This window comes from Alligator mississippiensis, chromosome 1, assembly GCF_030867095.1.
Source record: "Alligator mississippiensis isolate rAllMis1 chromosome 1, rAllMis1, whole genome shotgun sequence".
Taxonomy (NCBI): domain Eukaryota; kingdom Metazoa; phylum Chordata; order Crocodylia; family Alligatoridae; genus Alligator; species Alligator mississippiensis.
In genome coordinates, this window is record NC_081824.1 from 13,210,982 (window position 1) to 13,235,429 (window position 24,448).

The 24,448-nt window shown below is 44.9% G+C and overlaps 1 protein-coding gene across 1 annotated transcript in view; it reads right to left on the reverse strand.

Annotated features, from left to right (window-relative positions):
• Positions 1 to 24,448, reverse strand: part of RCAN2 (regulator of calcineurin 2) — a 176,100-nt gene that overhangs the window by 80,213 nt on the left and 71,439 nt on the right. The window lies entirely within an intron of this gene.

Below are 24,448 nucleotides of genomic sequence, written 5' to 3' on the forward strand. Positions count from 1 at the left end.
TGATTTAGATCCACTGACTTCAATGGAGCTAAGTCATTTACCCATGCCAAATATCTAGTCTACATATGCTTTAACAGTTTATTGATGTACAGCTAAAAATACATCACATAGCTGGTCCCATGGCTTGTAAGAATATTTCAAGCCAATCTTTGTTCCCAAGGTTTTTATATCAAAGGAAAGATAATGTTTCATATCTCGTGATCGAGGAATAACTTTCATTGTTGGTGCATCTGCTTAATTTAAATAGTTTTTGTTTTAATCCTAAAAACCATCGCTCTCTTAACAACTAGATTCACAGAGAGAATAAGGTGTTTCTACACTGCAGTCATTGCTGTCTAGCTGCGGCAGGTATTTACCCTGCTTCTCAGACAGGTTTTGTAGCCTGTTTTGAGCTCTGTGCTGCCACAGCCAGACTGCTACAGACCAGATCTGATATGTCATGGAGAGACTACCAAGGCTCATCCGGCCCTCTAGCCCCATGCTGCTCATCCATTTGGGCACCAATGATACTGCTATCATTGACCCTGAAAGTATCAAGAGTGACTATAGGGCTCTGGGTGCAAGGGTGAGGGGGTCTGGGGCTCATGTTGTGTTCTCGTTGATCCTTCCGGTCAAAGGAAAGGGTTGGGCAGGGGCAGGTGCATCCTGCAATCAACACCTGGCTGCACAGGTGGTATCACCAGCAGGGATTTGGCTTCTTTGACCATGGGATGTTCTTCCAAGAGGAAGGATTTCTGGGAAGAGATGGAATCTACCTGACAAAGAGAAGGAAGAGCATCTTTGCAGACAGGCTTGCTAGCCTAGTGAGGCTTTAAACTAGGTTTGCCAGGGGATGGAGACCAAAGTCCTGAGGTAAGTGGGGAAACAGGAGACCTGAAAGACAATCAACCAGGAGCGGGCAAGACGGGAGGTGTGCTGGGGTTCCTGGGTCCCTCCCATTTGCTGGCCACAGGCTCCCTTGGTCCTACAGACAACACTGCACTACTTCCAGGGGCAGGGCAGGCGCCAGATATAGGAGGAAGAGGGAGCTGGACAGTTCAGAGGCAGCAGTAGCTGGATTGGTGTGGGGCAGCACCCAGACCGGGACCCTGGGGCCACAGGTTAACTCCTTAGGGGCCATTACAGACCACCATTTGGCTAGCCCTGCACCAAGTTATTAATGAAGGTATTCAACAGTACTGCACCGAAGATAGACCTGCGGAGAACCCCACTTCAATACTTTATTTCTGCCTGACATTGAGTCATTCATTCACAAATACCATTTTAGCACAATTTTCCAAGTAGTCACACCTCCATTTTTAGTAGTCTCATCTACACTATTTCCTTATCTCTCTCATGAGAATGTCATGAGAGACCATGTCAAAAGCCATGCTAAGTCAAGGCAAACTACATACGTTAGCTTGATACAGAAGGAAATCAGGTTGGTGAGGAATGACTTCTTGACAAAGGTACGTTGTCTGTAACTTCTCACCTTGTTACCCTCTAGATGTTTGCATGTACATTTTTAATGGTATGCTCCAGTATCTTTCTGGGTCCTGAAGAATGCTATCACTTCATGATTACTGTCATCCAAGTTGTCTCCCACTTTCAAAATCGCAACCAATTCCTTCCTATTAGTGAGTTGCAAAATGAGAAAAATCTTCCTCCTAGTCAGTTTTATCCACCATCTGTGCCAGAAGTTGTCCCTAACACAATCCAGAAACTTGATGGACTACCTGTGCACTTTCAATTTCGCCTCTCAGCAGATCCCACTTTATTTAAGCATCATGTGATTTTTATGTTTCAGAGTTATTTTAAAAAGCCTGGTCCATCTCCTAGTTTGGTGGTCTATAGTAGATGCCCATGTCATCAACCTTACTGTCTCTGTCCCTTTCACCTTAACCCAGAGACATTCAAAAAAAAGTCTTCCATCTGGAACACATGCATTTTTGTCCTCTCAGATTTGGGGCCCTGACTTGCAGCAGACCACCCAAGATATGATGTCAGATGAGCAGACGGGTACATCTGGCCCCCGAGAATGGAGTCATCAATTGCCATCCCTGCCCCTTGTCTCCTTTTGAGAGTGCTGGTCATGAATCTCTCAACCTTCAGGGTCTACAGCTTCACTTCTTCCACTAGTTAGAGCAAGCTCCTTCTCCTCTGATACCAGAGATTTGTGTCTTTTCTTCACCTCAAGGTTGGGGGTTCAGAGGTGGTTCCTGGTTCTTTTCCAGGATTGTAGAGGTCCCTTTACGCACCATGTCAACCAAGTCTTCATCTTCATAAATGCTCCTCAACCTAACCACCTCCTCCTGAAGCTCCCTTACCTGTTTCCTGAAGGAACCAGCAGGCAACTCTCATGCCAAAAGCACTACTCTACCTGACTGTCTTTAGCAAGGTTACACAGGTCACCTTCCCTTCAGAGACTCCATGTGGAAAAAGCCTCCATAGAAGCAAAGGAAGAGTTAGAGGTGGTGGTTTTAGCAATATGACATCTTTCAACCTTTACTGTCCTTCTTCTCCTGATACCTCTTACAATCCAACCAAACAGATGCTCTCTGTCTGGGGGGGGGGGGGGGGGAGGAGCTGACAGGGCAGCCACTCTCCCCAGCCCTGCCCCACCACCAGCTAACAACTGTGGGGAAATGGATCCCCCCCTGCCATAAAGGCTCCTCCACAGCTTGCTGGCTGGGGTCTGGGAGGGATGGACCAGGTTCACCCCCACCCCCCAGCTTCTTGACAGCTGCAGCCAGCAGCTGTGGTGTGACCCAGCCAGGGATGATGCAAGGGAAGGGCTCCAGGATCTGTGTTCCTGCAGCAGCCCCGGCCAAGCAGCTCTGAACGGGGTTGCTGTGGGGGACAGAGATGCTGGAGTCCTTTCCCTGCAGCAGCCCCAGCCAGGCAGACCTGGGCAGGGCTGCTGTGGTGGGGAGGAGACCCTGGAGCCCTTCCCTTGCAGCCCCGCTCTCCACCCCCCCGCCCCCGGGGTGGCTACAGGAACAGAAACCTCACCCCCCCTCGCCCCAGCTGCATGAGGGGCTGGGAGCAGATGCTGTCATCGACTCGGGTCAGTAGCAGCTGAGGCGGCAGGGCCAGGCCAGTGCCTAGGCAAGGCACAGGAGTTCTGCCGAAGGCTAGAGCAGCCCTGCACTATGCTGCCTGGGATGGCTGCAGTCATGCTCTAAGTTAACCCTTGATCGGACAGATGTTCAATAAAGTGCTCTAACAGAAAGCACTTTAGGTTAGTACGCATCCATCCAGGGTTAGCGTGGGATCCTCCATTTTAAAGCACTTTGTGCTTTGAATGTCTGTTCTGTTATGGCTATAAAGCACTTTCTGCACACTTAAAGCATGTAACGTCTGTACCTACCCCAAGTCACAAGGGAATAGCTGGGTACAGACATACAGAACAGGAATTACAAGACAAAAATGAGATAATCTTTCCAGTGTGACAAGTATTAGATGCTGCATTATCTGCCTAACCCTCATCATGGCAAAGCAGAGTTTTAAGATGGGACCTGAAGGAGACATATGAGGTCCTTCTGTGCATGTCTACAAAGAGGTTTTATACCAGTCTCTAAGACCACGAGAAATGAACTCCTCCTTCATTTCTCCCAGCCCCTTCCCAAATGAAAATATTTGATTAATCAGTTTTCTATAAATATTTCTTGCTCTGACCATCATAAACAATATACTGATATTGACAAACACTAGTGTAATGGGGCTTCCTTCAGTCTCTACTACAAGGAAGAAGGAGAAAGGCCCTTCAAAGGAATTAAATAAACTAGGAGGCCCTGCCCCTTTAGAAATATAAAGGAAGTGCTTCAGTAGTAAGTAGGAGAAGAGCTACAACAGTGAAGGAGAGTTTAGGAAAAGTCTATTGGAAATGTGATGTTACTTTCCTTGGCAAAGTCCAAAAATCAAATATAAAAAATATTTCATCCCTTAAGAGGGCATAGAGGAAAAAAGACTTTGCATACATTATAAACACTGAAACATGCAATGAACTGAATTTGTCTTGTAATAAGTGATATATTGTTTAGAGGTGAGCAAAAGCAAACTTTGTTCTCATGTTCTTAACTTTTCTATGTTGTGTAATTTTTTCCTACATGAGAGTAAGGATACTCAAGGCTATTTAACTGACTCCTTAGACACTCACTATGTCCCTTAAGATCAGAAATTGGTCCTAAGGAGTCCAGTGTGTTTATGGAAGTTGTCTTGATTCCCACAAATGCATATTTTAACCACTCCTAAGTATCTGCCATACTAAAAGTATGGTGTTATGGTGTATATAAATCTTCGGCAATCCCTTGTAGTCAAGGATGATTATCTTCCATGATTATCTTATGAAGATGGCTGATGAGGCTTATCCGGGACCAACAGGCTCAATTGCACTCAGACATGTGCTTGTGCGAGGTTGGCAGAACTGGATTTTTTATTTGGTTTGTGACATGCTGTTTCTGTCACTCGCACTTTTCCTTCTGTTGTTATTGTGATGTTTCAAAGTACTGAGATCTCTGTAGCAAACTCCTCCTCCATTTGAGATGGTTCTGCATGATAGTCTCCCACGAGTTGACATTGATGTTGCATTTTTTAAAGTTGGCCTTGAGGATGTCCCTGAAGCGCTTTCTCTGCCCTCCTCTTGAGTGTAGGACTTAGCTGAACTAGGAGAATAAAACTTGCTTCAGCAGTCTGAAGTCAGACATCTGGATGACGTGACCAGCCCAACGAAGTTGATGTTGAGTGATCATCGCCTCTATATTCATGGTGTTTACTTGCAAAAGAATGCTAATGTTGGTGCATCTGTCTTCCTACTGGATTTAGAGGATCTTCCACAGGCAGCGCTGATGGTACTTCTACAGTAACTTTAGATGCCTCTTGTGTGTTGTCCATGTCTCAGCTCTGTACACCAAGGTGGGGATCACAACTGCTTGATTAACCATGAGCTTGGTTCCAGATCTGATGTTTCGATCTTGAAACACCCATTTCTTCAGGTGTCCTAAGGCTGCACTTGCACATTTGGGGCTATGTTGGATTTCTTCATCAATGTCAGCCTTCTGCAAGAAATAGCTTCCAAGGTATTTAAATATTTTAAAATATTTAAGAAAGAGTCTCACCATGGATCTGGATTATGGAAGCTGGGAACTTATTCATTAGGAGCTTGTTGGTGGAGGACCTTAGTCTTCTGAATGTTAAGCATCAGTCCCATTTTCTTGTACACTTCATTAAAGATGTCAACAATTGCCTGAATGTCTGCTTCTGAGTGAACACACACACACTACAGCATCATCAGCATACGGGAGCTCAGTGATTGAGGTCAGAATGGTCTTGGTTTTGGCTCGAAGTTGGCTGAGGTTAAACAGCTTACCATCCATTTGGTAGTTTAGCTCCACGCTGGCTGGAAGCTTGTTGGTGGTCAGATGTAGCACTGCAGCAAAGAATATTGAGAAGAGTTTTGGAGCAATGACGTAGCCTTGCTCAACTCCCATTTTAACTGCAAAGGGATTTGTGAGAGATCCATCACTGAGAACCACCACTCACATACCATCATGAAGCAGGCAGGGAGTGGTAATTAATTTGGGTGATTCAGAAGAATCCTTCACAACACTTCTTGGCTGGCAGAGTCAATAAACCACTGTGAATGGCATAAACCAGGGGTGGGCAAAGTCTGGCCCGAGGACCAGATCGGACCCCAAGCAGACTCCATTTCCAAGCAGGCCTTGCCTGCAATGCTGTGGCTAGTTTCCATGAAGATCCTAGGAGAAGCAGAGTCCGTGACAGCATGGGACCAGGGTTTCCATGGACACCAGCCCCAGCAGTGCTGGCAGGGCACATGGCTGGACAGGAAGCTACTCCGGGGCCAGGGCAGGGATCTTGTGGTGGTGAGTGTGGTCCAGAGCTGGGGCAGAGCTGCTATCTGCTGCCTGCACGCACCCTGCCTGAAGCAGCTCCACACCCAGCTGCGCGCTTTGCCAGCACTGCTGGGGCCAGTTTCCATGGAAACCCTGACCCCTTCTTGTCACAGTCCCACTACTCCTGGGGTCCCCATGGAAACCAGCTATAGTGACAGGGGCAGGGGCTGCTGGGAAATGGAGCCCAGCCACATCTGCTGTTTTGCCCACCCCTGGCTTAAGCAGAACCTGATAGTTCCATTTTTATCGGATGGGAAGACCTGCTGAGGATGTGTCAGGACTTAAAGAAAGATGAGGTGGGGGAAGTGAAGGCAGGACAGAAATATGCTATACTTCCCTTCCTGTGGAAAGGGCTAGACAGAAGCTAGGCAGAGTCAATCTGTGCAGGTCAGGGAGAAGCCCTGACAAGACACCAGTGGAGCAGAACTGCTGGTCGGTGTCCTGAAAAAGGAGTCAAGAACTGGGGACAGCGTGAGGCTCAGCACAAGCACAAGCCACAGAAGGGTGGAATAGTGTGTGTGAATTACATGTATTTTACTGACCTGAATGAAGACTTTGCTACCTCAAAAGAGGTGGGACTGAAGTGATCCATTTCTTTCCTCCTAGAAGTCCAAAATCAAATATTAAAAATACTATAGCTGAGTGACTAAAACAACCAGTCATGGCCAGTAGGAGCCACTCAGGGAAGACATCCCCCTAACAGATGGGTTTAATCTGGCCTTAAACAACATTGCACTGCCTTCCTTTTAACTCCCAAATACAAAGGCCAGGGAATGTTCCATGCAGAATTATTCAGTTACGCCTCTTTTTATAGCATTATACATGGATTCTAACTCTGTTAGGATATGACCTTTTCTCTAGACTGTAAAGCCTCTGATCCAAGCTCATTAATCAATTTTCCAAGAACACAGTCAATGGCTAAGACAATAATAAATTAGTCCCTGGAAAAAGCCATCTGCATGGGACTACTTTTGCTGTCAGTTTTGAAGTATTATCAAAACACCATGAATTTCCAGAGGCTGGTTACTTTAACAGGAAGATCATCAATAAAAGAAGACATAAAATAAAACAACTCTGAAATTCTTCAGCGATGCTAACTAGATGAATTGTATATCAAATTCAAATGTTTTCAAGCCAGAAAATATTAACTGGAATTTCACAATGAATAAGCAGCAGCTATCTCTTCAGCAACTACTATTCAATCAGTCTTTGCTACATGAGATTGTCCCTTTGTCTGAAGTTTCACTGAATTTTTGATTCAATGATAAAAAATAAATAAATCAAATGGTGAAGAAAGGGCCTCTCAGTTCCATTTCTGTTTTTAAATAATCATGAGAACTTTTTGAAACTTCTTCTACAAATATATGATTATATAAATATTTGGCTTGGGTATTTGGAATAGGTTGACCAAGGAAAAGAAAACCTCAGTCGATCCTAAAATCATCTGCAATGATGATTGGTTACTGAGCAGAAGCGCTTGAGAGCTTGCAAAATGATAAATTACACTTTGCCTTGACTGTCTTTGATTTTTGGAAAGGGTCCCTTTATATACAATAAATAAGGTTTAACTCTTCTGCAGCTTAGGAAATATCTGTCATACAGTAATTTATAACTCTCCAAAGCTACTTTTAAGCTGATAGGGAAAACATGAATCTGGGAATCCAAGATTAAAAAAAAAAAAATCACTGAAAGAGAAGCAATCCTTCATAGACAATAAAAGCAACTATCAGAAAACAGTTAATTATAGTTAAAATAAAATAAAATAACCTAGATGTTGGTGCTTAAATGATGCCACCAGACACAGCTGATGTTGCTAACTCACCAGGAACGTACGCAATTTTGGCCGAGTAGTACAATTATTATTATTATTATTTATATTGTGGTGGCCTCTAGGATCAGTGTTCCCACCTGCTACAGACCAACACTTCTAGCTGCTGGTCAGTGTGTTATGAGTCCCTCTCTATCTAACCCACAGAGCATAAGCTTTATTGCAGCTTCTAGCTGTAGTCTTGTCTCTAACTTAACCTATACCAGCTCTTGCTGAGGTTAGAGACAAGACTACAGCTCCCTGGTTCAGTCACTAATATGGTAGAAAAGGGACAGTCATCATACAAATATATAAAATATAATTTATGGAAAACAGTGTCACTTAAGTTCCATGAGACATCAGACAGACATTTATCGCTAGAGGTCTACAAGAGGCTTACAGAAATGAGGGAAGCATCAATGTTTTTGTAATTGCCCCAGGTATGACATAAGTAGGTGTAGGCAAAGAGAGCATACCAGCCCCAGGTGCCGATTTAGATGGAGTGGAGGCATGATGGTCCCCCAGAGATTCCTGGCTGCAGCAGCAGCTGCCCTGGGCCACAGCAGTAGCAGCCAGATGTGGGGATACCACATTGGCAGCAGCCAGAGGTGGACAGACAACAGGGTTCTGCCCACGGCACGAACTTCTTAGTGATGCCTCTGAGCTGAGGGATAAGAAGGATTTTGTACGAAGAAGGGATTTCAGAAATTAGGGACAGATGTGGGGGAATGGGCCTCTGCTGGCATGGAAGATGCCTGTGTGTGACTTCTTTTATCATGGAGAAGCTGCTGCACATCAGCTTCCACATGGCTCTTGAGACAACGAGACCTTGATCCAATGGCAAGGAGACCAAGACAACTGGGGATCTCGTTCTGCTACAGCCTTCGTCCGCCTTCGCAGCCATTGAAATTCAAACACCTTCTTCTGCCTACTCTGCTGTTGAGAACTTGTAGACCCAGAGCTGGGGGCTGGGCAGGCTTATTATAGTGGCGACCTGTACTCGCCATGTCACCACACCACCAAAGGATATATGTGGCTTTTCAGGAGGAAAACCATTGCCATCTACTGTCCTCACCCCATCCTAGTGGTCCTGCTGCAGCTTGGTCCGCAACTGCTTATATGTTAGAGTTGCCCCTGCTTATTTCACAGCTAACCTTCCCTGAAGATCATTCCACTATCCGCCACCTGTTGACGCGCCGGGTAGCAGTACAGCTCTACCCCGTAAAATGGGCCTCTACGAATAATCTGGAATAACGGCTGGAAAGCTAGAAGTCTGCAGCACACACAAATTGAAAGCTTCTGGGTTAAGAGTACAAGGGGGTGTTTACGAAGCAAGACTCCCACACATGGCCATCAAGCATGGAGCCTGCACTAACTGAAATAACAAAAAGAAATTTAAACTATTTAAACTTCTAAATTCTTCAAAGTGCACATGAGGACTTGCAAAACACAGCTCTAAATGCCTAGAACCACGGGGTGTCCAGATTATAGCTTTGAAGCTCAGGGCATTCTTTGTATGTGCCAAATGACTTTTAAACAATTCCTAATAGTGTAGTTCACTGCTCTTATTTATTTAACAAAATTAAAGATATGACTGGCATCTGCAAGAGCCTACAGTGCACACGTTCTAATTTTGCTTTAGATGTCACTAGCAGCACCAACTCTTCTAGAAACACAAAACTTCCAGGATATAAAACACAGGATCTCGTAATAAAGAGCTCTTCTGTTCACTTAGGAAGATGGACAGTTTTGAGGGTAAAGCACAGAAGTGAGACTCAGGAGCTCAATTTTTGGTTCCAGTACAGACTTCCTATATGACCTCAGGCAAATCATGTAGGGCTGGGTACTCAAAAAATCCCAGGCCCCTCTTTCTGGTTTGTCTTTCGACTCTAATCTCAGTGAGACTCTGGCTTACTATGCTTTTATTCAATGCCTGGTGATTGGTTTGGATCTAAGAACAGTATTGCAGTACTCCTGTCTAATAATAACAGGTAATATATGCATTTTAATATTCAGATTCATGTATTCTGCTATTGGTTCCCAAAACATTTTTTTAATTTACCTTATTTAAAGGCATCCCTTTGCCATTTTGTGGATTTGTGTCTGACCAGTTAAGGTATTTAACACGACTTTGTGTTTTCATTGTCATTTGAGATGCTTTAACCAAGGTAGAACGCCCTTGAAAGAGGTTAGAATACCAATCCTGTCACCTGTGAGAGACCTTATCTTCTAACTGCAGCGCTGCACAGAATATGCAGGTGAGAGATTTAATGGCTCTTCGGAGAGAAAACAGTGCTTTCTGCCAAGCCAGCAAAATCCGTCCAGCTCAAGGGTAAAAATACACTATCAAGCAGAACACAATCAGACAGCAAACACTACCTAACTAAAAGCAAGGGAACATTAAATACAATTCTTTATGGAGTCACTGGTCCAGCCAAATGTTTTTAAAGGGTGTTGAGGAATTTATTTTGCTTCCAGACACTAGAAACAGATATTCACTTCTCCCTCTGCATCTCCTTCCCTACTGCAATGAAGGAACAAAATATGACATTTTACATTTTGCACAGTAAAATATTCACCTTCTTCTCCCTTAATGTACAAATATATTCCTAATTATAGAATTCTAGATATAACTGTACAGGCTCTAGGATGAGCCCAGATCACAAAGAGAGATGAGATTATTTGGAAATATATGGTATAATGAACTGAATATAAAGCTTATCCAATGGCACTGAAATCAGATTTGAAGCCTTAGCTACACCCAGGTGAATTCACTGAATAGTTTCACGTGGAAAAAATTTAAGATGAGAGTCACAAATAAAGAGAGAGAAGATGACAATGCCCCCTCTTATCCCGTAATCAGCACACTCCCCCAGAATATGGGAGGTCTGGGTTCAGTTCACAGAACCACAGACAATGAGGGCTGGAAGGGACCTCAGGAGGTCACATCTAGTCCAACCCCCTGCTCAAATTAGGACCACCCTCAACTAGATCGTCCCAGTCAAGGCTTTGTATAGCCTGGTCTTAAAAATCTCCAAGGATGGAGACTCCACCACCTATGTGGGTAACTTGTTAGGTGTTTTACTACCCTCCTACTGAAAACATTTTTCCTAATACCTAATCTAAACTTCCCTTGCTGCAACTTGAGACCATTGCCCCTTGTTCTGTCATGTCACCACTGAGAACAGTCCAGCTCCGTCCTCTTTGGATCCCCACTTCAGGTAGTTGAAAGCTGCTATCAAATCCACTCTCAGTCTTCTTTTCTCCAGACTAAAGCCCAGTTCCCTCAGCCTCTCCTCATAAGTCATGTCCCCCAGTCCTCTAACCATTTTCATTGCTCTCCACTGGACTCTCTCCAATTTGTCCACATCTTTTCTGTAGTGGGTGACCCAAAACTGGACACAGTACTCCAGATGTGGCCTCACCAGTGAGGGGAAGAAAGGGGAATAATCACTTCCCTTAATCTGCTGGCAACACTCCTACTAATGCAGCCCAGTAAGTATGCCATTAGCCTTTTTGGCAACAAGGGCACACTGCTGGCTCATGTTCAGCGTATTGTCCACTGTAACCCTGCTGCTTAGCCAGTTGGCCTCCAGCCTGTAGCGGTGCATGGGATTCTTCTGTACTACATGCAGGACTTTACACTTGTCATTGTTGAACCTCATGAGATTTCTTTTGGCCCAATTCTCCAATTTGTTGGGGTCTCTCTGAATCCTAGCCCTACCCTCCAGTGTATGTAACTACTCCACCCAGCTTGGTGTCATCTGCAGACTTGCTGAGGGTGCACTCTATGCCCTCTTCCAGATCATTGATGAAGATACTGAACAAAACCAGTCCCAGGATGGACCCTAGGGGTACTCCACTTGATATCAGCTGCCACCTAGACATTGAGCCATTGATTACTACCCTTTGAGCTTGATGCTCCAGACAGTTTTCTGTCTACCTTACAGTTCATTCATCCAACCCAGGTTCCCTTAGCTTGCTGCCAAGAATGTTGTAGGAGATTATATCAAAAGACTTGCTCAAGTCAAGGAAAATCACATCCACTGCTCCCCTCACATCCAGAGAGCCAGTCATTTCATCACAGAAGGCAATCAGGTTGGTCAGGTATGACTTGCCCCAGGTGAATCCATGCTGACTGCTCCTAGTCACCTTCTCCTCCAAGGGCTTAGAAATGGATTCCTTGAGGATCTGCTCCAGGATTTCTGCAGGGACTGAAGTGAGGCTGATGGGTCTGTAGTTCCCCAAATCCCCTCTCTTCCCTTTCTTAAAGATGGGCACTATATTTGCTCTTTTCCAATCATGCAGGACCTCTCCCAATCACCACAAGTTTTCAAAGATAATGGTCAGCGGCTCTGCAAACACACTGGCCAACTCCCTCAGCACTTGGGGGCACTGTATCCAGCTCCATGGACTTGTACACATCCAGCTTTTCTAAATAGTGCCTAACCTGTTCTTTCACCACTGTCAGATTCTCACCTCCTCCCTAAATTGTGTTGCCAGATGCAGTGGTCTGGGAGCTGACCTTGCTTGTGAAGACTGAGGTAAAAAAGGCATTGAGCACTTCACCCTTGTTCACATCAAGTCTGTGGGTTGCCTCCCCCAATCAGTAAGGGACCTACACTTTTCCTGACCTTCTTCTTGTTCCTGACATACTTGTAGAAACCCTTCTTGTTACCCTTCATGTCCCTTGTTAGCTGCAACTCCAGTTGTTCTCTGGCCTCTCTGATTTCATCCCGACATGCCTGAGCAATGCTCTTATACTCTCCCCTAGTTGTTTGTCCAAGTTTCCATTTCACTTGAGTGAAAAAATCCATCTACTTCAGTTCTCTCCTTTGCTTGAAGAGATCTGAACCCACATTTCTAACCTCCTGTACAGAGCATAAACTGGAACCCAGGGGCATTTATACACATACATTTGTCTGCTCTGATGCACCAGAGATCTGGCGCATCGCAGCAGCCTCAATTGAGTCTGCTCTGCACACAGGCTGAGGTGCCCGGCGCTGCAGCACATACACTTAACACGTATCATATTGAGATCATAGTACTGCCCTCTCTTGAACTGACTGATTTTCAGTCGCAGCTTTGGGATCACACCAGAGCCAGTTTAAGACTCCATTATGGAGCAGGGACTGGTGTAACACTGGCACAACATGACAGCTGGTCCCAGCAGCCGCACCATACCAGAGCCAGTTCAAGATTCTAGTGCAGTGCTGGGGGAGCTGGAGGCAACACCAGCATAGCCTAAGCCCCGGTCCCAACTCCTGAACTGGAGCCCTGAACTGGCTCCTGTATGGCATGGCAGCTGGGACCAGCTCCCATACTGTGCCAGTGTAACTCCCAGTCCCTGCAACACACTAGAGCCTTGAGCCAGCAAAGCTCCAATGTGGTGAGTTGGGAGGGAAGCCCAACAAAGCTGCTTATCAGGCTCCCAGCCTCCTTACCACATCAGAGCCTTAGGGCATATGTAGATGAAACAGGGGTATACTTTACCCTAAATTGAAGCTGTGGGCTTCTAAAAACACTGCTTCAATTTAGGGCGAAGTCAACCCCCATGTTGTGTACACACGTCTTACCTGCCTCTCCAGTGGCGGGGATGGGGGGGGAGCTTTCGTCAGGCGGAGCAGTCCCTGGGCTGTGGCAGCGGGTGCTTCCCTCCACGGCAGCGGAGCACTCAACCCTGCAGCTGCATGGTCCCAAGGGGGCACTGCAGCCACGGAGGGAAGCACTGGGTCCCCAAACAGCTCAGGCAGGCTTGGGGTGTGGGATGGGGGAGATCAGGCTCGCTGCTTTTTTTTTTCCCCTTCGGTGGAGCCTGCCTGCACGAGCTGCCTGCACAGCCCCTGAGCTGCACAGAGCCCGGTGCTTCGCTCCACGGCTGTAGGACAGCAAATTAAAACTCCTTGGAGGTGTTTTAGTTTGCTGCGCCCCAAGTCATTTAAGACACATTATGCTGCTGAATGTGCTATAGCGGCTGGAATTAACGTGCAATACGCCACTGATGCATGTGAACACCAATGCCATTAAAGTGGCACAATAGCATTTAACCCGCTTTAAAGTGTTGTACATACATACCCCTCATTTCGTCTACACGCCCTTTATCTGGCAGGACTCTAGTAAGGTAAGGAGATGAGGGTGCTTATGCATACGACACAACTGGCCTTTAAAGCAGTTTAATTGTCCTTTTGCACTGCTTTAATGGCATTGCTGTTTACACATACAGAGGTGTGTTCCACTTTCATTTCGTGATGGTGTACATGTTCGGCAGTGTATTTCACTTTAAATGACTTTGTTATGTAGCAAGGTAAAACCCATCCGAGGTATTTTAGTTTGCTGCGTAACAAAGTGCAATGGTGCACGTGGCGCTGGAAGACCAGACGCGCTTGAGGAAGCTCTAGCTTGGCGGGCTTCCAGCACCAGTGCACCATCCCTGCTGCCTTCTCCCGCCACCAGCACACCCAACTGCCCTCCTGCCGCCTTGCTGCTGTACCCCAGGGATAAGCTAGCCTGTTCCTGGGCAGTCCCAGGTGCTGGGAAGGCGGCAGGGATAGTGCATGGGGTGCTGGAGCCTACCTGCCTCTCCCATGGCCGGGGGCATGCTGTTAGCAGGCCAAGTGACCCCTGAGCTGCAGGGAACCCTGGACCTTCCCTCCATGGTGGCAGCGCCCCACAGGTGGCACCCGCTCACTAGTACCCGGCCCAGGTGGTCCTGGGGGGGCGTCACCACTGTGGAGGGAAGCACTGGGCCCCATGCAGTTCAGGGGCTGTGCAACCTGGCAGCAGCTAAGGCAGGCAGACTCAACTGAGAAAAAATAGAAAAAAGTGGTGAGGAGCCTGATCTTTTTTCTTTTTTTTCTCTCCCAGATCCTGCCTGCCTGGCTGAGCTGTGCAGGGCCCAGTGCTTCTCTTCATGGTGGCAGTGCCCCCCCAGGACCACCCGGGTGGGCTGCTAGCAGGCAGGTGCTGCCTGGGGGGCGTCTCCACTGTGGAGAGAAGCACCAGGCCCTGCGCAGCTCAGGCAGGCAGGCTTGGGGGGGGGCGAGGAAAAAGATCAAGCTCCTGACCACATTTTTTTCCCCTGTAGTTGAGCCTGCCTGTATGAACTGCTGCTGGGTCGCACAGCTCCTGAGCTGCGTGGGGCCTGGTGCTTCCAGCTACAGTGACGGTGCCCCCTGGGAGATGGGGAGCTAATGGGTGAGTGCTGCCTGGGGGGCGCCACCACTGCAGAGGGAAGGACTGGGGTCCCCCACAGCTCAGGGACTGCTTGGCCCACTGGCAGCTTGCCCCACCCCCTCCCTCCCCCCCACTGGAGAGGCAGGTAGGCTGGGGGGGGGGACGGACGGCACACAGAAAGGATCGGGCCCCTCACTGTTTGTTTGTTTTTTGCCCTGGTGGAGCCTGGTGTTGGGGAGGCAGATGAGCTGATGGGGGGCCCATGACGCACTGTGACATCACGGAAGTCCCTAAATTGAAACGGTGGGTTTTCAAACAACACAATTAAAAATCCACCAGTTAAAAACACACCACTTCAATTTAGGGAGAACTAAACCCCTGTTGCATGTACACCCCCTGGGAGTCTAACAAACAGCTTTGTCGGGTTATCCTCCACCGCACTGCACTGGAGCCTTACTAGTTCAAGGCTCCCATGGGGTAAAGAGGCTAGCACCCAGCAAACAATTTTGTCGGGCTCACCACCCCCTTTCTGCACCCTCTCCACCGCACAAGTCCCCTGATCATATTACCTCCATGGAGCAGTCCGACTTTTGCTCAACACGTGTTAGGGACTATGATCTTGAGATACCTCTCACTGGAAAAGGCCTAACTACTACACTATGAGGCCACCTCTCTAGGAAATGTTTCCAGTGCTTAACTACCCTCGTAGTTAAAAAATTTTCTTACCAGGTAACCTAAATTTCCTTTGTTGCAATTTAAGGCCATTATTTTTATCCTGTCTTCTGTAAGTACAGAGAACAATCATTCATCATGCTCTTTATAGCAATCTTACTTGTATTTCAAGATGGTTATTAAATTCCCCCTTCTCTACTTGGTGATGGAGTGAAGTTAAAAAAGAAAGACAGCTGCATTCAAGTCATCGAGATCCCGAGAATCAGTCAAGTTTCACATTTTGTCTGCATGGGGTAACTCGCCCTAACTGTAGCCTCCAATGTAACTGTACCAGTGAAACCTTTTCTAAGGAAAGCCAAAGCTTCTTGCATTGGTGTGTCTTTCCCTGATTTCATGCACTAACAGAAATAGTGGTTTTGTCTATTTTGACTAGGAATTTCCACAATGTAATACAATGAAGGCTGCAATGTAGCACGTAGCCAGTCTAGATATGACCCTAGATATCATCTGCTCCACTCCTTGCTATTTTACTTTGCACAGCCTGTTAATCATATTCAGGCAGTAAGGCAGCAGTGCCTTTTTTCAAAAGTCATTTTTCGAAATCAAGAACATGTTCTGTTCTGGCTCTGGCTGGTCTGCAGCCATTCTTAGTTAAGATGCTTTAACTTCAGCTTTGTTAAGTTTTAACAGAGGAGTTTATTTTAAGTTTAATAAGAAGCCCTTTTAATTGTAAGCTGCAGGCATTTTCAGTTTTAAGTTCTTTGCAATTTCATGCTTTCAACATGCTTCATTAAACTGTGGCCACCTGTTCTGCCTTGAGCAGCTTTGAATCTGGTAATGATGGGCTTTAGGTTGCTTTATATTTTTGGCGGGGTTGATTTCGCCAAGCTGTTTTCTAGAGCATGCCAATTATTACATTTTGATTGCAGAACTGTTCGGTCTCTAAAGTGGTATCACTGCCTGAAGCTGAGACCATGTTTGCTAAGTACGTTTGGGTTGTCCGTGTTCTAGCCAGACTGAATCAAGCAAGGTAAAGACTTTTATGAAAAGGTAATGGACTTTTGTATCAAAAGTGAAAACAAAAGAGATTATTAGATGTTAAAAACTGTGAAGTTAAAACTTCTTAAGGCAATTACATCAGTTCACTGTACACCAGGCATAACAGGCTCCTGCAAGGCACAGATGAAAATTTATTAATCCACAGAAAATTATTCTTTACTGTAGTAATATCTTTTCTGGAGCTATATTCAAACTAGTTTTCACTGACCAAACAATGGGCCTTTTATCACTTGTGCATGCAGCTCAGACACAGAGTGCCTACAGATAACACCTATCAAAGTAGGTGGGGGAGATTACTCCACAGCCTATGAAATCTCACTATAAATCAACTTCCTGCTGTTCAGATAAGTATTTCCTACCATATTGCATTGTTCCACCATAACATTAATGATGGAGGAGAATTGTGTAACAGTCCACAAACTTATCGCTTGAGCTTCATTATCCCTTGCCAAACTATGCACATTTACCTCTTCTCATCTTTCCTTACAAGCCAAAACTCCCCAAGCATATTTATAGATCCCTTTTGACCCAACTCAAATTTGTTAATGTCTTTCTGGTAATAAGTAGCCCAGAATTCAATATGACATCCTAGCTCAGCTGAGTCAGAGCTGTGTAAAGTGGCTTTATTGACCCATTCTTGATCCATGGTGTGATTTCTCGGATGCTAATAATTATCCTTTGTGCACAGAACCTATCTATTAACAACGCATTTAAATCAAAGCCAAACCAGTAACAGAAAATATAAATATATATATTGAGTATGTATTGAAATGGTTAAGCTGCTGCAAAACTAACTGTTGGGAATCCTGATCTTGAAGATTTTAAATCTGAAAAAATGTTTTATTTGTGTTTGAATATAGACCCAGGTCTTGGTGCTAAACTTGAGTTCATGACTTTTGGCAAGAATTATGAGAGCATTCTGAACATTAACATTAGGAAAGAAAGAAATTATCCTTAGCACTGGACACTTAAATGACCCCCCTGTCTCGTCTCCCCCCCAAAACCCCTGTATAGTTTGCATTCTCCTTCTGCTTAGCAGTACCCCATGTCCAGGAATGCTGGTTACCAGCATTCCCAGTTATGCACACAACCACATGAACGGGGACCATGCTTCTCACTACATACCATAAAACAATGTTTTCCTCTGATCTGACTTGTGTTAGATTAATGGTACGTTAATCTTATAAATTATTCTACTGGCCTCAGAGGCCAGGCTCCAAGGAAAATGGAGGCAGAAAATGTTATATGGCTGAAAAGTCACTGCTTAGTATGGGAAGAGTGGCAATTAACACTGCCACACCTCCCTAGCTACCAAATTCCCAAGCCCTGCACAGCCAGATCAGGGTCAGGCCATGCCCCCTTCCCTCCACACACCCAGATCATGGCCAAGCCATGCCCCCTTCCTCCCACCTGGCAAAATCAGGGTCAGGGCTGCCCCCCACCCTCCTCCACAGGGCTGAATCAAGTTCTGCCCTGCCCGCTGGATCAGGCCCACTGGCCTGCAGACAGATCGGCCCCTGCCCGTCCAACCCACTAGTCAAGAAGCTGTGCACCACTATGCAGAATTTTCCACTGCCTTTAATTTATTCATTTGTATGATGACGCTTCTTTGCTGATCTAACGCTAGCTTTTCTGGTGCTTTATATCACTACTTGATTTGATATGGGTTTGTCAGAACACAGAACCTTGTCTCAGAACTGAAAGCAAGACCAAAAGCCTGGGAAAAAGAGCTACTGCTATTTTAACAAGTATGTTTCTACTTTTCTACATTGAGAGGTGTTATCTATATGCACTCTGGTGAGCATGCGCTCCATACTCAACAAACTAAATTACTTGTGCTCTTGCACCTTCCCTCACATGCACGTAAAGAGCTCAACCACTCTTCAAATTCCAGGTAGTACAGGACAGTGGGGAAGAAAGGAGAATCACAGAAACCATGAGGACAATTCCTTATCATTACTGTTGTTTTTTTAAGATCTAAGTAATCATTCTCCCTTTTTCAGGCAATTGTCCACGCAGATTCCTTTTTTTGGAACTAATATAAAGTGACTTCGTAGCTAGGCATCAGGTACTAGGAATTTTATTTAAATAAGAAAATCTCCACATAAGTAAACATCAGCTCTTAGGGGCTAAACTAAGAAATATGGCTGGGCGAAAGTGTGGTTGGATCTCCCTATAGCTGCACTGGAAATTTCTGAAATGGAGGAACTTCTTAGAGAAGTGACGGTGGCTGCCACCACTGTGGTGGAGTGGGCTCTAACCAGCATTAAGAGGAGATTACCTGGCTACATTGTAACAGGACTTATTCATTAGCTAGTTAGATACTGGACAGTTACCTTGCTGGGGTCATCTGACCCTGTTATCTTTCCTGCTTGGTGCAGGGGGCTGGACCTGATGATCTTCCGAGGTCCCTTCCGGCCTTACAATCTATGAAAAAAGACCCCTGTAGAGAATCTTATTGCCTGATCCTGCATCCTATATACAAATGCTATGAATAGTCTGGGGGAGCTGTGGAAGGGACACAGGTGTCACTGTCCCTGCCCGAATAAAAATCTTTTCTATTTCCTACACAAGTTTCCCTAGTTGAATTTTTCCCGAGATGAACCAGAGCATTCTGGACTTCCCCAAAACTTTTGTTTTGGTGGCAGTCAAAGCAGCCAGCCTGGAGGCTGTCAGCTGTAATGATCAGGACTTATGATTTGACCTTCACTTTGTCAAATTATAGTGGGTTGCGCAGGATCCGCTGACAGGTCCTCCCAGTCCAAGTACTGTCTGAGCCAAGCTGGGCCACCATGGACAAGATTGAGCCTCTATGATCAAGTTTCCTCCCCCCGTTGAAACCCCAGCTTTCAATTCTACAGGAAACGCCAACATTTCTGATCTGAAATCAATATTCTCATTTGAAATTAAGAGAAACTGAAACATTTGCTACAAATTAATTCTGAATTGTGTGTGTGTGTGTGTGTGTGTGTGTGTGTGTGTGTGTATATATATATATATATATATATATATATATATATATATATATATATATATATATATAAAATCAGTTGTTTGCATTACTTGTTATTTTCAAAAGACAATGGAACAGCTGGTTGTCTTGAAGCCTGAGAGCAGCCTGGGGCACTCCACAGTCAGGAGCAGGCAGCACATTGCACACATGGGGTACATATGCATCCAAAGACTCATCTACGCTTCTGCAGCAGTGTGTTCAGGCCAGGACAGGCCTATCCACCTGCAGATACCAATCTCAGAATACATCAGTAAAGCTACACTGGGCTGGTCCCTGGTAGCTGCCATCGAGCACACTGAAGACTTGAGGATGGTCTAAGATGTATGTTCCCTAATGAATGTATCAGAAAACATCCAGGTTGGAGCATGCCTACAGACATGCATGGGTGGCCTGAGGGTGGGTGTGCTAAGGCTGGCCCTGGCTGAGACATGCCACTGCTGCCATGTAGACAAGTCCCCAGGTCACTTAATGAAAAAACAGATCTTTAAGAAAACAATTGCTTGGTTTTTTTTAATTAAAAATAAAAAACAACCAAACAAAAGCTGACAGCAGCTTCCTGTAATACATCTTTATGCTTTTCTTTTCTTCCCTGTAACAAATTGAGTGGAGGGAGGAATTTTCTATTTACTAAAGATATATATTGGATATTACAAAGGGGAAATTTTCTGTTTGCTAAAGGTATATTGGACATTGGAGTTCATTTGTTTTAACATTGTGCACTAGCAAACTGAACCCTTTGCTGGAGTGTCTGGGAACTAAATAAAGCCCCTTAGCTATCTTAATAAAATAAACCATTACCAGTGTTCTAGCTACAGAAGGAATCTAACCTACAGTACATTAAACATTTTGATTAGAAAATGACTCCACATGGCCATTCCCTGTATTCAGACACCAAGAAATACAGAACATAGGGTATCTCAAAACTGTAGACAAACTTTAATCATGACTCATGAGGAATACAAAGACCTGGACAAGACCACAGTCAACTGCCTCCCATTATTTAGTTCTGTTATCAACATAGCAGAATTGTGTTTGTCCTTTGCTCAGCAGAAGTTTCAAAATGGTATTGGGACAAGAACCAGTGCTGTGGATCAATAGGTTTCTGTATTCCTAGCGACTACAGTGCACATACATTTTTTTTTTTTGAGGCACTATGTCTACTCTGTGAAGTAGACTGCCAAGGAACTGATGAGTGGCACCCTGCCATTCTGGAGCCTTCACATGCCACCCATCCAGTACATGGGTAGAAAGGAAGGGGTTGGCCTTGCTGGAGTACTGATTAATATGAGCACTGACTAATGTATGTACAACTCCTATAAAGGCTTTGCTAAGACTGACTGACACCACAAGGTACCTGTGACAGATAGCAAAATATAGAATTTGATTGTTAAAGTTAATTGATAAGGGTACAGGAAACCCTTGCTATTCTCAGATTTGGCACTCGCAGTTTCGAATATTCGTGACGCTGCACCAACCCACACTCTCTCCCCGCTGGCAGCGTGATGACACTATTACAGAGCCGGTGGCATCTGCGGGAGCTCCGCGCTTGCCACTACCAGGCTCTTGCCACCGCCAGCACAACCATGCCCCCCCAGCCGCTGGGGGCACGCGCCACTCCTGACGCAGTACAGTACATATTTGTGGATTTCGCCATTCTCGGGGATGTCTAGAACGTATCCGCCGCAAATGGCGAGGGTCTCCTGTAGTACCAAAGTCTAGAACACACCTGATGTTGGCAGACAGAGCCAGAATTAAAGTAATTTGTAGAGGTGCTGGCTGATGCTTGTTACGTAAATGCCCGATGTAAGCAAAATTGCTTGATCAATGTATAAGAAGGGCTGGAAACCTTTGAAGGTTTGTAATAGGTCTTGGGGACAGTATTTGTAAGCTGTGTTTGTTTCTTACCACCAGCATATAGAGCTAACACCTGTAACTCTTTGGAGAGGCATGATAGTGAGTAGGGATTGTGCTGCTAATAAACTTGGTTGAGCTTTCATGACCGAACTGAGCCTTGTGGTCAATTCTTCGTGTAACATTGAGGTCTCCAAGCAAACACACTCCATGGACTAAGGCCAGCACCAGCCACAGGGCAATATCCTAAGAGCATACTTACACACAAACAGCTATACTGATCAAGAGAGAACATGGAGGAACAAGCAAAGGAGGGGTCTTACAATTAAGATACCACAGTGCGACTCTATGATTCAACTCCCAGTTCTAACACAGATCTTTCTTATAATGCTGGCCAGTTGCTTTCTCTCTTGTAACTTCTGTTCTCCATCTGGACAACAAGGATACTACCTTCTGTCTGTCTTCTCTATTCAGGGCAGTGGTTCCCAAATGAGGGACCACAAGGCCAGAGTAAATGGACTGCAGCTTATCTGTACATTTCACTGATGCTCCCTTCCCTTCCTCTTCCCACATTTACAATTAAATACTTGATAAGGGGACATGGTTGTCCATAAGAGAGGTGAGGCATAGACAACAGTGTTATGGTCCAGAAAGTATGAAAGCCAATGCTTTTAAATACAAACTGTTTGAGGCAAGAATCCTCTCCTGCCATATGAATGCAGAGTGCCCACTAGAACAAACTGCATCTTGGCTGAAGGCACTAGATCCTACTGTAATAAAAAAAAACAAAAAAACCCCCAGCAACTCAGGAAAGCCAAAAGAAACATCTTGACAAAGGACTGTCCCTGAACAGATACTGCTTAGTGTATTTTCTTCTCTGGTTTGAAACCTGTTCAGAACCTCATATAATCATAGACATGTAGGGCTAGATGGGAGCTCAGGAGGTTCAGCTTCCTGCTCAAGGCAGAATCATCTCACTACAATGTTAAGGAATAAGAATAACCTATTATATTAAGGGTTATAATATTATATTGTTTATTTTATTATATATAACTATGATATATATTATACATAGTATACATTAATTGTGTAATGCATATATTACATAAGGGAATAAACAAATAACCAACAAGATAATTATTTTATTAGGACCAACAAGCATGCTAGACATCTGTCTGCTCAGAGTATACCACCATGTCAGTATATATGCAAATATTTTATTTCCAGGTTATTAAGAACTTTCTGGTAGAAAAGTCAGGGAAAGCATCAAGTTGATTATAAGCTCTACTGGTGAGACCTTTTTATAGGCCAGAATCAATTAAGGCTGAAGTGCTCACAGTCAGGACATTCCATATGTTAAGATCAATGCCACGGTTTTAATTTGAATATAATGCAGAGAGTCCTGGCAAAGAAGGAAGCAAGAGGGGGTCTTACTCCAACACCTGTTTCTCTGTCCACTGTATGCTATTGCATAGCAGTGTTCCAGTGTTGATGATGATTATTATATTCCATGAACAGTTAAGACAAGATTTTAAAGTAGAAGGTGTTGTTTGTGCTACAATGTCAACATAATGCAAAGCAGATTGCTTGCTGATAGAAAGGCAATTCAGTTTTATCATTCTTCAAAGACAAAAGCAGTAGTCAACAGATTTATTTTCTATATAATTCACAAATGCTGGAAATCATATCAGTGCTCACAGAATCATACAGTTAGAAGGGACCTAAAGGGTCTTTTTAGCAACTTTTTAAAAAGGAAAATTATAAATTCTGAGTGGCAACCAAAATGCAATGAAGGAAGACCTCCCAGTCCCATTCCCTGTTCCTCCTCATTGGATATTGGTTATCCTGACCTGTGCTATGATTTTCACAAGCCTTAAATAAAAGCATGGCCAAGATGGACCATGTATTGTATGCACACAGCTAACTGGCCCCAGTAACTAAGGCAGTGGTACCCAACATTTTGGCCTTACAGGCCAGATGAGCAGTACATGGTTGGTCCGTGAGCTGGATCTGGTCTGTGGGCCTGTTTTGGTGCATGGGGCTGATCCGGCAGAGTCCCTGACCCCATGCTCTGGAACAGACCATGTCATCTAGCCCACAGGGCTTAGAAATTTGATGGCTGTGGAGCAATGGCAGTGTTAATGGCCACTGCTCCCGCACTGCCAAATTTCCAGACCTGTAGGGGAGCACCAGGAGCTGAATGACATGGCTCCATGGACTGTAGTCTGAGAACTATTCTAAAGTGATCCATCACCACTCGAGTCAGTGGGACTTTTTTCATTAACTTGAATGGGAACAAGATCAAGCCTGAAACAAATTAAAGAAATAGTGGGAAATGACACTCCATCTTCATAATTAGTTCATGAGGATACTTCTAAAAATACTCTGGTCCCAAATGATGAATGGCATCAAAGGATTTTCATGAAAAGGATAAGCCTTACTAGATAGGCATTTTCCCCATTTTATAAATTACTCGTTGTGAACACTAATTATATGGCATATGGATTTAAACCTAGGACTTATGCAAGTTTTAAAGATCCTTCTGGTCTAACTGTAATGTACTTAGCTTCCTTATCTTCTGAACAGAGTGGCTTCCACTGTACATCTCCCCAACATCTCACTTAATGGTACAGTTGGACCCATTCACCCTATAACAAGGTATAGAGCAGATGAGAGGTAGCAAAAAGCTGCACCGCCCAAGACAAGACTCGGAGGCCACCCAGAGTTGGCAAAGGGACCATGCTCACTTAACTACCATTAAGACGTATATGAGCAGAACAGATAACTCTTACTCCTAATTGCCACTAAATTGCTGGCCATTCCTATTAGCCAGTGCACAGGAGAGCATAGTATGCATAGTCAGGCCTTACACTGCCCCATCCCCTTCTGCACCAGGTGCTACTAATGGAAGGAAGAAAGCAATCTCTGAATCCTTCAGAGTGCAGAGACAGCAATTTCAACTGGCTCAAGGTACAGAAGGCG